General features: G+C 31.1%; 1 protein-coding gene across 1 annotated transcript in view; it reads left to right on the top strand.

The window, feature by feature from the left end:
• IL1RAPL1 (interleukin 1 receptor accessory protein like 1) overlaps positions 1-15,657 on the top strand; it is a 1,500,378-nt gene that overhangs the window by 1,369,451 nt on the left and 115,270 nt on the right. The window lies entirely within an intron of this gene.

The raw sequence follows: 15,657 nt of genomic DNA, 5'->3' as shown, positions 1-15,657 counted from the left end.
ATTCATTTTGCCTTTGTGCCACTGCTTCAGTTGAATAACTTAGAGAGGATGAGTCTGTGATCAGTTCAGCACTCTGCACTACATATTGCCTTTGTCTCTCTCACATCTTGTCTGTCTCTTCTCCGTACAGTCATTTGAAAGAATTCAAGAAATGTCAAATTGACTCATCTCATTAAACCATATATCCAGTTTCCTGAATCTGACAAAGATACCATGGTATATCTTTTTTGTGGTGATATTCCTCCACATTCAAGTTGACTATACTTTTCATATGCTTTCATAAACGTCAGCCATATTTTTGTCAATTACTACTTTCCAGACTGAATAGTCCTAATTTTTTAAATCATTTCTCATAAGGAAGGTACTCCTTCACCTTGATCATTTTTGTTGCCCTCCTCCTGACCTTTTTGAGCTCTGTTATGCATTTTCTGATGAATATTGACTAAAACTATGCATAGTATATGTTTATGCTTTCAGTATTGTTTTCTGATTGGTACTACTCAGTTTTATCCTGTCTTTTTAACCAGTGTAAAATATACGAGTTGTGTCTTGATCTAATAACCTCAAGAAACTTGATATATTATTTTGTTGAGGAAAATATTGTTAAAAAACAATATTATCTTCAGTGCTTTCTCCTTTATTTATCTCTTTCAACTGGTGAATCATTCTTCTAGACATTATAATAACTCACCCATATTTTCCCCTCTCTAGAAAGTACAGTTATCCCAGAGTCCCAAACTTAAAGATCATAAAATCATAATAGTTAGAGTTAAATGAATCTTCTGAAGGTATCTAGACCAAAGTTTCTTTACCTTCACTTGATAAACTTTATTTCATTTGAAATCTTCATCATAATGAAATATCTTTTTAGTGGATATATTCAACAAATTATATTCTATGTCAAAACTTTTGGAACAAGTATATATCATTCAACAAGTAATAGATATGGCTTACTATAGGTGCCTGCTACATTGAAAGTAGCTTAGTTTCTGAATGAATCTATGTAATGATTAAGATTCAAAAGATGAATCAAAAAGCTACCAATAGTTGTATTTGTATGCAAACATAAGTGTTTATAACAACTAAGAATCAGATCGTCACCTCTTGTATAAAACAGTTTTCTTTAAAGAGTTGAGATATAGAGAATGATTTAAATTATGAAAGAAAATGCTAGAAAGTAAGATATATTCTTCAGATTGCAAAAAAATTTAAATTTAAAATCAATAGTATCTGTTAAATCCCTAGAAAGAAATTATAGGCTTACATAATGACCAGAATCATTCATTGGAAGTGCTTTCTATTTTCATTGATTGGCAAATGATTAATCTTCATATAATAATAAAACAATTCAATATATCCTTGAAAACTCAAACAATAATCTCTTTTGAACTAGACCATTATCATATGGCAAATTATTGCTCATGATAACCCAGGCATGAAACTTAAAAGTGAATAATGTCTTAATAACTAGCACTGTGCCAAATATTCATAACCTGTGAGCTTAATGTAGCAACAATAAAAAGCTTTCAATAAACAGACCAAGCAGAACTAATAAAAGTCATGTGGGAGCAGGATGAGGTATACACCATTTCTATCATCCTGTCTCCTACTGCACTTATACTAAGGATGATTTCAGTGAGCCTATACAAGATAAACTTACATCCTAATATTTTTATTCAACTAAAAAAATGTTATTTTATCCACCTGTTCAATAGTGTTCAAATCAGTAAATAATATGTACTGTTTAGAAGTACTGTGAGTTGAAGGAAAAATAGCAATGAAATGAGTTTTTTAGAATTCATCATTAATCTAACAACTAAACTATTTATAGCCTAGAGAGAAAAATGCTCAAACTGACAAAGTCCTCTATGCCTTTGGACATGATTGTTTATGATTATATTTATAGTTATATTGAGCAAGGAGAAAACATAATTTGATAAAATATAGTTTGGGGATAACATTCTAAAAATCACTACTTAGTTCTGTATCAATCATCCTTTGTAATCAAAGGAACCTCTTACTTGCCAAGGAAATTTAATGCTAGAAAGTATTCTTTCTCAACATATATTGGTAAATTCCAGTTGCTGCCAATAACTTCAAGGAATGACAGAAAGGAGATTGGGCTTAGACATATCAATAGTTTAATCAACTCAGAGATGAGCAAGATAATAATAATAATTATTATTATTATTATTATTATTATTATTATTATTATTATTATTATTATTATTATTATTATTATAGACAAAAGGAATGCTTTGGTAAAAGGATGATTTCCAAACTCAAATGATTTCCCCAAGATGACTAATTGTTATCTACCCAGCACACCTTCTAATAAGGAAGTCTAGAATATTGTTTATATTTTTAGGGCAGAGAAATGTTATCTTTTAATATTTCTAGAGAAACTGAAAAGGACGTTTTTATTATGCTTTCACAATTTCTATAATAACAATAACAATGAAGTACTATGGAAATGTGAGGTATCAGGATTTCTAAATATTTACTGGTATGAGCACTCTCTACATTGATGATAATCAAGAAACTTTATAATTTAGTATAGAATATTGATAAACTGTTGACACAGACAAAAACAATTTAGTATTCCTATTAATAGCCTTGTATTAAGTATCTCTGAACTATTAGCAGGCTTATAGGTCATTACTAGTGCTTTCTGTAATAATAAAAATATCATCCTCATCATCATCCTCATCTTCTACTTAGAGTATTGAGTTTTACTGAATTCTTTTTGCTGAATCTTTGAGATTTCTCTACTGAATATTACTTCACTTGGTCCTATAACCTTGAAAATTTTGTAGGACTTGACAGAGCTTGTACTCTATTGGCATTGTTTTTGCGAGCCAAAGATGAGTTTCATGTGATGGGACATGAATCTAAGGTTTTAGCAGAAAATTTCATATTGAATTTAATTTTTTAAAACTTTTTCTTAAAGAATGATGATTATCATTATTAATAGTTTCCCTCACTTTGAGTGAATTCAAACAACTGAATTTGTACTGTCTCTAACACAAATCTTTGAACTTTGAAAAGTAATTTTAACTCAGAATTTGTATTTGTTCTAATTTTTTTATGTCATTTCAAAATAATTAAATTTTTTTACTCTTTCTAATAAAAGTGGAATGCATGACTTTCAAGAGAGTTAACTAAAGATACCTTTTTCCAAACTTGTTATTGACTATAGAAGCAACATATTCTTAAATTGTTTTCTCACCATATAAGTTATTATCAGAATAATGAGATATTTAAGATATTCTTTATTAGCATCCCTATGTTATTCTTCTTCTTGGTTTCAACTCTCTTAATTTCACCTAATTTTTGCCCTGAGAACTGAGATTTTTAATGTAATTGTCAATAGAAATGAATAACTAAGGGCATGGAATATTTTGGTTTTTATCCTTGTATATCTGGCACTTAACATTGTCTTGTACATAGTTGCTTAATAAAGGTTTATTGGACTGATGGAATTTTATTTATCACCACATTCATTTCATGTGAAAATATTATCATAAAGAAAAATTTTAAGAAGATTTTGCTATGTCTATTCAATCTATATACTACTTTCCAATTCCAGGTACAACTTTTTAAAAACTTATTTATACTTATGTTTCTTGGTCACTGATTTAAAGTGATTTAAAAAATTTTGATTTTCTTTCTTTCTGGTACAATCACAGTGCTGGAAAAAAAGTGTCTCACAATTATTGTTTGAATCTAACCTGAAGTACAATATATATTTAGTCTTTTGTTGTACCTGAAAGTAGTTCATATCACTTATGAGATTTTTTCTTTTTTAATTATTCATTACTTTTTATTGATTTATAGATTATGAAAGTGATTCATATATATAGCAACTCTGATACTTAGGGGATAATAATTCTTAAGGGATTGTTAAACTTGAAAAGTATTCAATTGAAGTATGTCTATTTTACTTTTGTTTCTCTTTTCCATCTTTGTCACTCTTCAATGCAGCATAAAACAAATCTTTAATCCCTGGTAACAATCTTTGGTATGATACTTTTTGAAAGTTTAAACAAAGTATATTTTTTGTCTCCACATATTAGGGTGCATTTTATATTTGAATCTATTGCTCTGTTCACTGATCACAAACTACCCATCTTGTCATTGACAATAACCTGAGAATTGGTTGTAAGAATAATTTTTTTAGGGACCAGACCTTCTGGATACTCCTTTCTTCAGTATAGCAATGGGAACATTGAGGCACTCAGTGCTTTGATGATGATGACTTCCCTGCCTTGCTAATTCCATCCTGAAATATTTATATTCTTTGAGATTTCTCTACTGTCAAAAATTACTAGTTTTATTGTACTCTGTACCCCTACTCTTTTTCTAAAAGTGTATTCATCACATCTTCCAAGTACATAGCAAGCAATAAATAAAGCATGCAGGAGGACTGGTGAGGAATAATTAAGAGAGGATGGAGGAGGACAGACTCTATTTCATGTGATTACACATTACAGTGGGATAGTTTACCATCAAGAGCATATTTAAATGTGTTTAGCTAAGCTAAGTGAATTTTCTTTGAGATTTTCACCAATAAGTATACAATGCAGAAGACACATAGTAAAAAGCTTTTGTCATTTTGTTTTTAATTTGATATTTCCATTCAATTACTCAAGTTTTAAGCTTTGGTAAATCATTGCAGATCCTCTTAAAATGAAATTTCTGCCTAAAGACTTGCATTTTTCATATAGTTTAATTAACCAACACATAGGGTTTTTCCCCTTTCCCATAATCATTAGGTCAAGGTCATAGATTTTAGAACCATGAATTGACCAATATTAAATTATTCCATAATTGTAACTTAGATTGACTCATTTAGGTTAGGAAAATAGTATTCCTGGTATTAATATAAAAGCTACTTGATGACCCCTCAGTCTTCAGATGAAGAAATTGAAGGCACTGAGAGATGTGTTTTCTTTTCCCAAATTCAAGCAGATTTGAACCTAGAGTCTCTGGCTCTAAATGTCATGTTATTTATGAAGCAGAATAGTTTAATAGCTTCTCTTTTTATTCTTTTGAATGTTATTGAAGTAAACATACTGTACTTATCTGTTTTTAGAACTTAAACCATATGAAACCAAGTATGCAAAAGATTTGCATAAAGTGAGAAATACACTTTGTTTTGAATTATCTAGGTATATCAAAGTTCATTCCATAATATGAAGAAGAGAACTTCAAAAATGAAGATACCTCGTATGTATAGACTTTGCCTAAATGGACATCATACAGTAGAGGAAGTATCTGAATGTGACTGAAGTTTAAATTCCTTTTTAATGATGTGAGCTTAGGGCAAATCACTTAATTTCCATGAGTTTCAATTTCTCCATATAAAGGAAAGTGTTCTTAACCTTGGGTCCTTAAACTCTTTTTTAAAAACAATTTGATAACTATATTTCAACATAACTGGTTCCCCATAAGATGTATTTCTATTATGCATTATAAAACATTATATTGAAAAGGAGTCTTTAGACTTCATAATACCACCAAAATGATTTTACCAAATAGGTTAAGAATTCCATGATTTAAAGAAATAGGGATAGTGGTATTTATACTTATTGACTCACTACAGAATTGTGAGAATTATTTAAACTAAAATATTAGAAAATATTTTTAAAATTATAAAAATCTAGATATTTGTAAGTTCAATACATTTTTTTAAAATTCATAATTTTGTTGGCATGGATTTTTCTGTTTAGGTAGTCTGTCTTCCTTGTCACCATGGTTTTTAATGATCATGTGTGAGAATTTAGGTCAATCCTTAGACAACAGAGAAATGTAGAGAACATTGCTAAACTCATACATGTAGTCTGTGCAGTTTTCTTTGAATTCTTAGAGTTTTTGTTCATCTGGCATAGCCTTCAGAAAGCATGAGTCATTTCCAAATTATTGTAAAACTTTCATGACTTTTATGTTATTAAAATTGTGTTTTTATATGATAGACTAAAAGAGACAACTTAAATCATGATCAATTATTTAGTCAATTTCAGTCATGTCTGATTTCCTCTAGGCAAAGACACTGGAGTGGTTTGCCATTTTCTTCTCTAACTCATTTTAAAGATGAAGAATTGAATGTGACGAGTTTGGTAGTGATTAGGGGCACTGGTCTATCTACTATCCCTATCTGGAGTCAATTACACAATAAAAGGAGAGAGAGAGAGAGAGAGAGAGAGAGAGAGAGAGAGAGAGAGAGAGAGAGAGACACAGACAGACAGACAGACAGAGAGACCCAAGTTATATTTTCAGAATAGTAGATAAAAAAGGCATCTCTTCCCCTCCCCCACTCTCACTGTGTTCAGTTGTAAGAGCTTTTACTATAAACCCAGAGGGGAGTTTATTTCCCTAAACTAATACCCTCTGAGTTGTTGTATTATGCATGAGAGCATTAATAAGCTGCTGTTTCTTTCTGGTTACATTTAATGCATAATGAAGATTGAATTCATGGCAATACACAGTGATCATGATTATTCATACATCTCTCTTAAGACTGTCTAGCTAGTGGGCCATCTCTAACCCTTCCTCCTTGGGAACAGCATAATTCAGAACTCTGGCAGCACAAAAAAGGAAGCTGAAAAAGGTATTACAATGCTGAGAAAAATGAGTTTATTTTATTTACATTAAATTCTTTTCAAGGGCTAGTAAAGTAGAAGACATCAATAGTTTCTGATATTTTAGAGTCAAGTTGATCCAATGAGAATTATCTCTAAGCATGCATGAATAAATACCTAGAAAAATAATATGATGTATACTATAAAAAATATTGGATTATAATATAGAAATTAGAGTTATGATCAATCTTCTTTATAAATAAAAATTGATGCATTGTGTTTTTATCTCCAGCATCTAGTTTAATGCCTGGAAAAGTGGGAATTTAATGTTTAATGATTGATTAATTGGAAAATTAATCATACTATGCTCTCTTTCACTAACAAGATAAGAAGTATATAAATTTTTTCCCTTTAATTCCCAGAAGCACCACTGCCCTATCCCCTTTATCACATATAGATTTAAATTTACCTCTACTTTGAAAAGAAATCAAATCAATCATAACTACGAATCTGTAATTGCAGGAAAAAATATTGTAAGAATATCAGACACTTGGGGACCAGGTGAATCAACATTAGTGTTGGGATCAGTTACCAGACAAAATGATCTGTTGTCTAGATAGAAGGCACAACTCATGAGGGATAGAGGGATCAACAAGAGGAGCCTAAAAATATTACTTTTGAATTAAAAATATTATTATGAACAAACTCTACTTATCATGCAGTGCAAAATGGAACACGTCACAATGAAGTTCTCAGATCCTCAAATGGGCCATAACACACACCTGGCACATTCGCATATAAAGTCACAAAGATTTTGTTTGGAGTGGGATGGGTAAATGGGTTGGGTGCAGAAGGCATTTTCAACCTTTCTTAAAGTAAACAACAAATGTCTTATGTCCTATTCTAGTTAGTATTCACTTTTTTCATATCCTACCAGCTTCCTCTCTTTCCTCTTTCTTCATTTTAGACTTTCCCCATCTTTATCTGCTTACAAAGACTCTCTTTTATAATCACTTAAAAAATACTTAGGATTTTTTGGATCTGGAACAGATATCTCAAGCCCTGGGGAGTTTGTAATCAGGTGAAAGAGCAGGAACAAAAACTGCTCAATATGAAGCAAAATAAAGATACCCTGGGACATTTAAGAAGAGGTAAGGCCTATGGAAAACATACTCTCATGGAACTGACATTGAACAATTTCCAATTTTAGTTATTCTTACTAGTTTGCTACCAAATTCCATCGTTTATATAGTACTCAATGACTGACAGCAAATACTTTCAACAACCTCTATCTGCCCCTTTGGGCAAAATGTCATTCACTTCAAAATCTTTAAACTCTCTATTTTGATTAAAATGTTGTTTGACTTTTTTTTTTCTTACCAGTAATTTTAAGGTTTGTGTTCACTATCTGAATACCAATGTTTAAAATGAATGAAATTCTGATAAATTTTGCTGCTGTCTGCTAGGGAACATTGAATAAATCACTGCACCTTCATTAGTGGAAATGAGAAGCACAAGATCATGATAGGTCAGTTTCTAAAGCTTCTATTTTCTAAATCATATTTCATCTCCCTTGTCCTGGACTTTTAGAATAAAAAATATCAGAAAAGGAGTAGGATATATAGATATAGATATAGATATAGCTATCATTAATACCACTAATGTTCCAGTTAGATAAAAATTATGCATTTTTATTTCAGCATTTAATAATATGATTTCCTAACACCTCCTATGTTTCATATATAAGCATACTCTGTAATTTTGCCTTATTTTCCAATAGCAGTAGCAATATATTAAAATCAAGTAGCATTAAAACTGAAGGAAATAATCTTTCCCCAATTCTCTCTCTTGAATTGTTTCACCTTCCATCATCTTTCTTCTTCTTTCTCTTTTATCTTCCCTCAGTGACCTTATTTTTCATCTTTTTTGCCTTTCATTACTTCCTTCCTCCTATCTTGGCTCTCCTGTCATCTTCTTTGTTCAACATTGCTTTTATGGAAGTGGCACTTATAATGTATATTTATTTAATAATTTTACTATTTACTGCTTGATTTTTATATATTTATAGGACTAATTAATGACATTAGAGGATGCCTATACTTTTCAGATCAATAAGTTGAAATAATATAGATGTTAACCTCAAAGAAATATTCTCTTTGAAGCATAGATTCACATGAAAATCAAAAGAAAAAAGGAATTATAAAAGAAACACTGACTACATTTAAGATGCTGCTGTTATAAAGTTTTCATTAAAAGCAAAGTGACATTTGTAGGTCTTTGATGCATGGGCCAGTGTCGATATTTATGACTAGGATGACTTTCTTAAAAGTTTTCTAAAGCTTGTATTGTATCTAAGTCAATTTTCTAACTGCAGGATGCAATCTATAACATACATGTATAACTCTACTTCGGAAAAATTCTCTATCCCTAACCAAAGTGTTTAGCAAGATTATTAAAGGGAACTACTAATTATTTTGCAGATATATAAATATATATATATATGATCTAACATATATATATATATATATATGTGTGTATGTATATATGTATGTATTATTGTATGTGTTCTAGGTCAGTTTATGCCTTGTGTTTGAAAGTAAATAGCCTCAAACTTAGAGGTTGAGTTCTTGTTCCTCAAAGTTGTTCAGAGATGGTATGTCTCTGAATAAGTCATCTTACTATAGAGCTGTACTCACTTTTTACATAGATTTCTTGGTTACTGGGTACAATGAAATCTTTTCAAAGACCATACTATATGTTGAGGAAGATTGTGTACAAGACAAAATGCATTCTACTTTTAAGTCTCATGTTTAATGATAATGCAATATCGATCCTTTATATAATATTTATATCCATAAATAAGACATCCTGGGGAATATTATACATTGTAAATCTGGCTATACCACAGTGATTTGAAGGTTTCTAATAATTATATAAGTATAACTTATTAAAGCAGAACAATTTTGGACACTATAACAATTAAAGGAATGTCACTATGACATTGCTAAAGCACTAGAGCATCTGAAATTTTGTTTCTTGGCAGATACACACAGACATATATTTATTATTATATATTATATACATATATGTATATTTATATATGCATCTTATGCTAGCAGTGTTGCTGTGTAGTTATATATCGAAGAAGAAGCAGCAGAAGAGTATAATGTATATTACTTTATGTCCAACTATTAGTTTCACCTTTGTTGTCACTTGGTGCTAGCTGCATCTGCAGGAATTATAGATTGTCACAGAACAAACCATCCTCTTAAACCAGAAGGTATTTGCTTGGGAAATTCTAGCTAATAAGGAGAGGAGTTAAACTTGAGCTATCCATTAGATAGAAAGCGGAGGGATACGACAGAGTAGCAAAAAGAGAAGGGAAGTCAAGAACTCTAGATCACATTCACTAAAGAAACAAGCATATAAATGTATTTCTAGAAGAGAAGGATGTATCTGTGGATTAGCCAGTGAGGTTTTGGAGGACACTGAGGGAGATAATTTTTAGGATCTAACAACAAGTTGATTGATGTTTTAATGAAGGATGGCGCTCTAGATCTAGTTATTCCAGACTGTTGTGACCACCCTTGCTTACTATTTTCTCATGCAAAAAGTTTGCTCCAGAATGTGAGAGAAACAAAAATCAAATCCCAATATTTGACAAAGAGGAGCTCATCTGATCTAAGTTTCACCTCTAGCATCACAAATGTATAGGGAGTCAATTGTAGCCGCAAAATTTTCCTTAAGATTCTAGAAATGGGGAATGAGTAGGAGAGCCAGAGAAGAGCCAGCAAGAGAATTCCTACCAGGAGAAATGGATATATCTAGATCCTGTCAAAATAAAAGCTGAGTTCCCTTTAAAAATAATGGAAGGTTGCATAGATGTATTTGAGTCTTTTTCTTGTGTTCCAGAATATTAAAGCATTATGTTCCCTTGCTTTCAAAGTGTTGATGAAAATGAAATTAAGAGTCCTCATTTGGGCTCAGTGCCACTTCCAGAATGCTGTATGTCATTGTTTTTGCCAATGCTTTTATTGACTCCTTTACTTTCTTTATATGTGAATAAAATTCCAAACAAGTAGAGCTACAGACATTAATAACACAAAATGCAATGTTAGTACAAGAGCTGAATTAATTTTCCTGTACTTTTTTGCTTATGCATGATTTCCTCCAACAGAAAAATCTAAGAGAACTAAAAGCTTCTATGAAACCATATGGATTTCTCACACTTTTAAATTGTATATAAGGCATCTTAGAATCATCTTGTATTCATTTTGTTTAAAAAATGGTAAACCATTGTCAGAGTTTTGAAAGGCAGCAGATATAACTATGTATTATATTATGAGAAGAAACAATTATAAAAAGAGTATAAGATGAAGTACCTATTCAAAAGCTGTAATTGCAACTGGTAATTAAATTGAAGTGTTTCATTTTCCCAGTCAGCTCATCAGTGACACTAGAAAATAAACAATCTGAGAATGAACTCTTTCGGGGGAAACAAAAGTAATTAATTATATGTCTCAAGGGAAAATATATTTCCCAAACTCATTTTGGGTTGACCTCTTAAATAATAAATTCTGCTATACTTGGAGGTGAGGGAGGTGAGAACTCTGGGCCTAACACAATATTAGTTTTAATTTGAATTGTCATGAAATCTCCAACATAATTCATACTTTTAAATTGAATTCTATTATCAAATGCATCATTTCCCCCTTCCTCAAAGAAAGTAAATTTAGAGTCTTAATAATTTGGTACCAAAAATGCAATAATCAACAGGAAAGGGTTCATCATTGTGAAAATAACAAGGAAGGTGACTCCTTTTTCTTGTGTAGATAATAATATGACAATTTATTCTGTCAAATTTGAAAGATATTTAAGTATAAAGGTGGTTCTAAACTTTTGTAGGAGACTTGTAGCAAACAATTTTAGCAGACATACTCTCCCCTCCCCCCATTTAAATCTCTCTTACTTCATCATGGCATGGAATTGTCCCTGAGCTTCTTGAAGATTATGCCAGAAGAGCACAAACCCTAATAGCTCTTATCAAACTGGAAAGGCTTTAATAAGATCATGGAGATTAATTGCCAGCTGAAAACTAGACTGAGTTTAGAGTAATTTATCACCAAAAGATGTAAACAATAAAATGTTTTGTGTTTTTACTTGTTAGTTCATGAAATAGTGAGTTGCACCTGTAGAGGGTATGCTTAGAGTAATGATATAATAGTTCTTTTGAAATACAAAATTATATCATTTTATATTTTATAAGAAGACTGAATTTGAACTATGCAATTCAGGAATCCTAGTTCACCTAAAAGATGGAGGAAAAAATGGGACATGAACAAAATTTATTTGCCACTAAGATATAGGACAAACCAAACTCAGTTTTATGGTATTGCCTCTCTTTATTATAGCTGTTTTGAGATATGGTCATGATTTAACTTAATTTCAACCTAGTTTCCTAGTGGTGGTAATCTTTATAATGCTAAGCAAATCATATCATAAATTTAGAGCTAAAAGAAAGTTAAAGGTCATATTTTTTTCCTCTCACCTTTTTCATATGCAATTATTTACCAAGTCTTTCAATTTTACTTCTGTTTCATTTCTCAAGAGTTATCATTCCATAATAGATAGACATCCAGTCTCTCATAAAATTTTAGGTCCAGTCCCCCCCAAATCTAATCTCTCCCCAATCTATACACTCAAATAACCAGCATTCAAATTCATGTTCTTATTATCTCTCACTTCCAATCTTTCACCTTATTACATCTAATAGTCTCCTAATTGTTTTACCTACTTCTGGCATATCCCTTTCTGTAATCCATCCTCTGTACAATTTCACATTGATATTCATAAAGTACAGTTCTGATTATACACATTCCATATTCAAGAAGTTCTAGTGGTTCTCAATTATCTCAAGAATAAAATGAAAACTGTTGTGTTTCACATTTAAAGTCCTTCATAATTTGATTCCAACTTAACTTTCTAGGATTGCTACTGTCCTCTAAACACCATACCAACAGTAGCTACTGATAAATAATATTTTTCCATCTTCAATTCTATACTTTTACAATCTTTCCCCTATGTCTGTTCTGTACTAATTCCCTCCATAAAAGAAAACTTATTTCCTTCTACCCAAGGAAAGTTATATTTCTATTAAAGTGAGAGTAGTGAATAGAATTGTGTTTGCAGAATCACAGAGTCTAGTTTGGTTAGAACCTGAAGTTTATAAAGGGGAGTAGAGGAAAAGATGTTTAAAAAGATAAATTTAATAGATATCATGAAGTAATTTATAAATTATTGAATTCAAATCTATATCTTGGTTGGAAATGATAGCTCCCAAAGCATTTATTTTGGTTATATAACTTGACTCAAATATATTGCATTTAAATCATCTGATAATTTAATATAGTTATGGGTAAAATATATATCTTTAAAATGGTCAAATGAGAATCCTTGTTTCTGTCTTTATGCCTCTCTACAAAGATAAATAGGTAGACTGACATATATATATAACACATGTGTATATACATATGTAAACACATGCACATATGTATACACATGTGCATGTAAACATTTATGTGTGTTATAGATAGAATAGATACAATATTTGCTATATTAATCCAGATTAAAAATATCAGTCACTTTCAGGATATATGTGTACATGTACATGATTGTATATATGTATGTGTATATTTCTATGTTTTTCAGATGTGTATCTAACAGAACTATTGCTATATATCACTATGAAAGAAATGGACATTTAATCATAGAAATATGCCACTCCATATGCTATGGATTAACTTCTAACTCTGGACTTCAATTCAGAATTGAAATTTTGAAAATAACCCTTTCTTAATAAGTCAACATATGTGACACAATGCTTTCCATGAATTGCTAGCCTAGGCAAGATGGTAAATGATTCTTTTATTATTAGAAATGTTTCAATACACTCTCATATAAACAAAGTCTTATATAGTGGGGGTGATTATCATTAATATCTCTAAGAGAGAACCTTTGGTTCTATGGAAATGTCTGTACTAAAAGATCCAGTCCAACTCTACAACTTCACTTTGTGTGCCTGTATTGTCAAGGACATCAAATGGAAGAGATATTCTATGTGGGGAAAGCAGTTTGATCAGAAGCATGGGGTTTACAGTATATATTGTGTTTTGGGATCACAGGCAATCCAATTTGCTCGGGATTTAGGGTATGTGATCTAGGTTTACACTTTAGATTTAATCATTACTAGAAACTTCTTTACCTCTAAAATTCCATAATCCCAAATTCCCCTTTGTGATCACAGTCTATAATTCCACAATACAACTACCCACATTCCTTGAATGTGCTCTTCATTTTTCATTGTGTCCCTCTATCCTTTTCCTCTCAGTTCATAATTTCAACAAAACTTTTTTTTCTATTCTTGAATCCCTACTTCCCTTGATCTTTTGCTATTCCAGTATCTCTAGTTCTCAACCCCAAATCACTCCCCAACATATATTATTATATTGTAGTCTAGAGTTGAAGAGAAAGGGGAAAGGAATTACCTCTAGGTGGCTGAGGTAGAATGAGACAGATGACATAAGAGGTTTGGGATTTTGGATGAAAGCACATAAGAAGAGTCATTAATTGAACACTGAAGTCACTTAGGGTGAGAACTAGAGTTGGGTTTAATGGAGAAGACTATGAGCTGGACTCTGAAGACAGAGTTGAAGGTTAGGAGACTGAACCATAGTATGGTAGATGATAGAATGAACCTCTTGACAACTAACTCCACAGTCAGATTAATGTACAACTTTCTCACCAATTTTTTTTGTATATGCATATGAAAGGCTAGAGTGTTCTGCTTCATGAAGAAGTGATTTTAGTAATCTAGCCAAAAAACAAAAACTAAAAGATAAAATCCCCAAAACAGTTTTTTTTTTACGTTTTAGGGTACAATCTGAATTTTAAAAACCCTGAATCAGGTAAAAAGTAAACTAACAGAGATTATAACACATAGTAACAAAAAATTCATTTTACTGTTATTTCCTCTTCCTGTTTTTGACCACTGTGGGACCTCCCTAAAGAGAAAATATAAATGAACAAAAAAAGGTGATACTGGGAATCCAAGAAAATTTCAGTCTATTTCACAAAATCAAGCATCTACCAGTTAGTAATAAAGTAATACACACATACACACATACAAATATACACATACATGCACATGTAATACATAACATTAAAACAATACACATGTGTTAAAGTAGACATGTGCACATACAGTATTTGTTTTGAGTGTATATATGCATGCATATAAATTTACAAGTAGAATATGTATTCACAAATAAACATGTATATATGCATATGTGCATATATAGAGGCATAAGTATGCATGCATAGTATATTATATATTGTGTAAATATGTTTCTAGTTTATGTAAATGTATGCCTATGAATATGTGTATATATTTTTGAATGCATATATGTGTATTTTATTGCTGAACCCATGCTCAATGGCTTCTCCATTTGTGCAAAATCTCTGTTATCTCTTCTCTATAGTCTATCAAGTTGGACTTTGTTGCATATACATATTAAATTGTTCTGAATGACAAAAGAAAGTTTCAACTGTATGGAATTAAAGCTGAAAAATAATTTATTTCTTAATTGTCTTTTCATATCTTATTATTTAAAATGGGACATTTCCCACTCTTTTAAAGCAGGTTCCTGCTGAGTTAATTTGATTCTGAAGTAGAAAAGAAACATTTGCAATGGGGTACTTCAGGTAGATTTGAAGAGTCTAAAAAAAAGAGACTCATAAGCAGAATAACTTTCTCCTTTTTTTTAGTTGTTTTTCTTTTCAAGGAAATGGGGTTAAGTGGCTTGCCCAATGCCATACAGCTAGGTAATTATTAAGTGTCTGAGGCCGGATTTGAACTCAGGTACTCCTAACTCTAGGGCCAGTGCTTTATCCACTGCACCACCTAGCTGACCCAACTTTCTCCTTCTTGAATCAGCAGGTTTTAAATATAGAAAACATTGCTTTTTAGGATAAACCTAACTCCAGAGACTATATACATACATACATGCATATATATATA

Source organism: Macrotis lagotis, chromosome 1 (assembly GCF_037893015.1).
Source record: "Macrotis lagotis isolate mMagLag1 chromosome 1, bilby.v1.9.chrom.fasta, whole genome shotgun sequence".
In the NCBI taxonomy this organism is placed as follows: Eukaryota; Metazoa; Chordata; class Mammalia; order Peramelemorphia; family Peramelidae; genus Macrotis; species Macrotis lagotis.
This window is presented reverse-complemented; position numbering and strand designations above follow the sequence as displayed.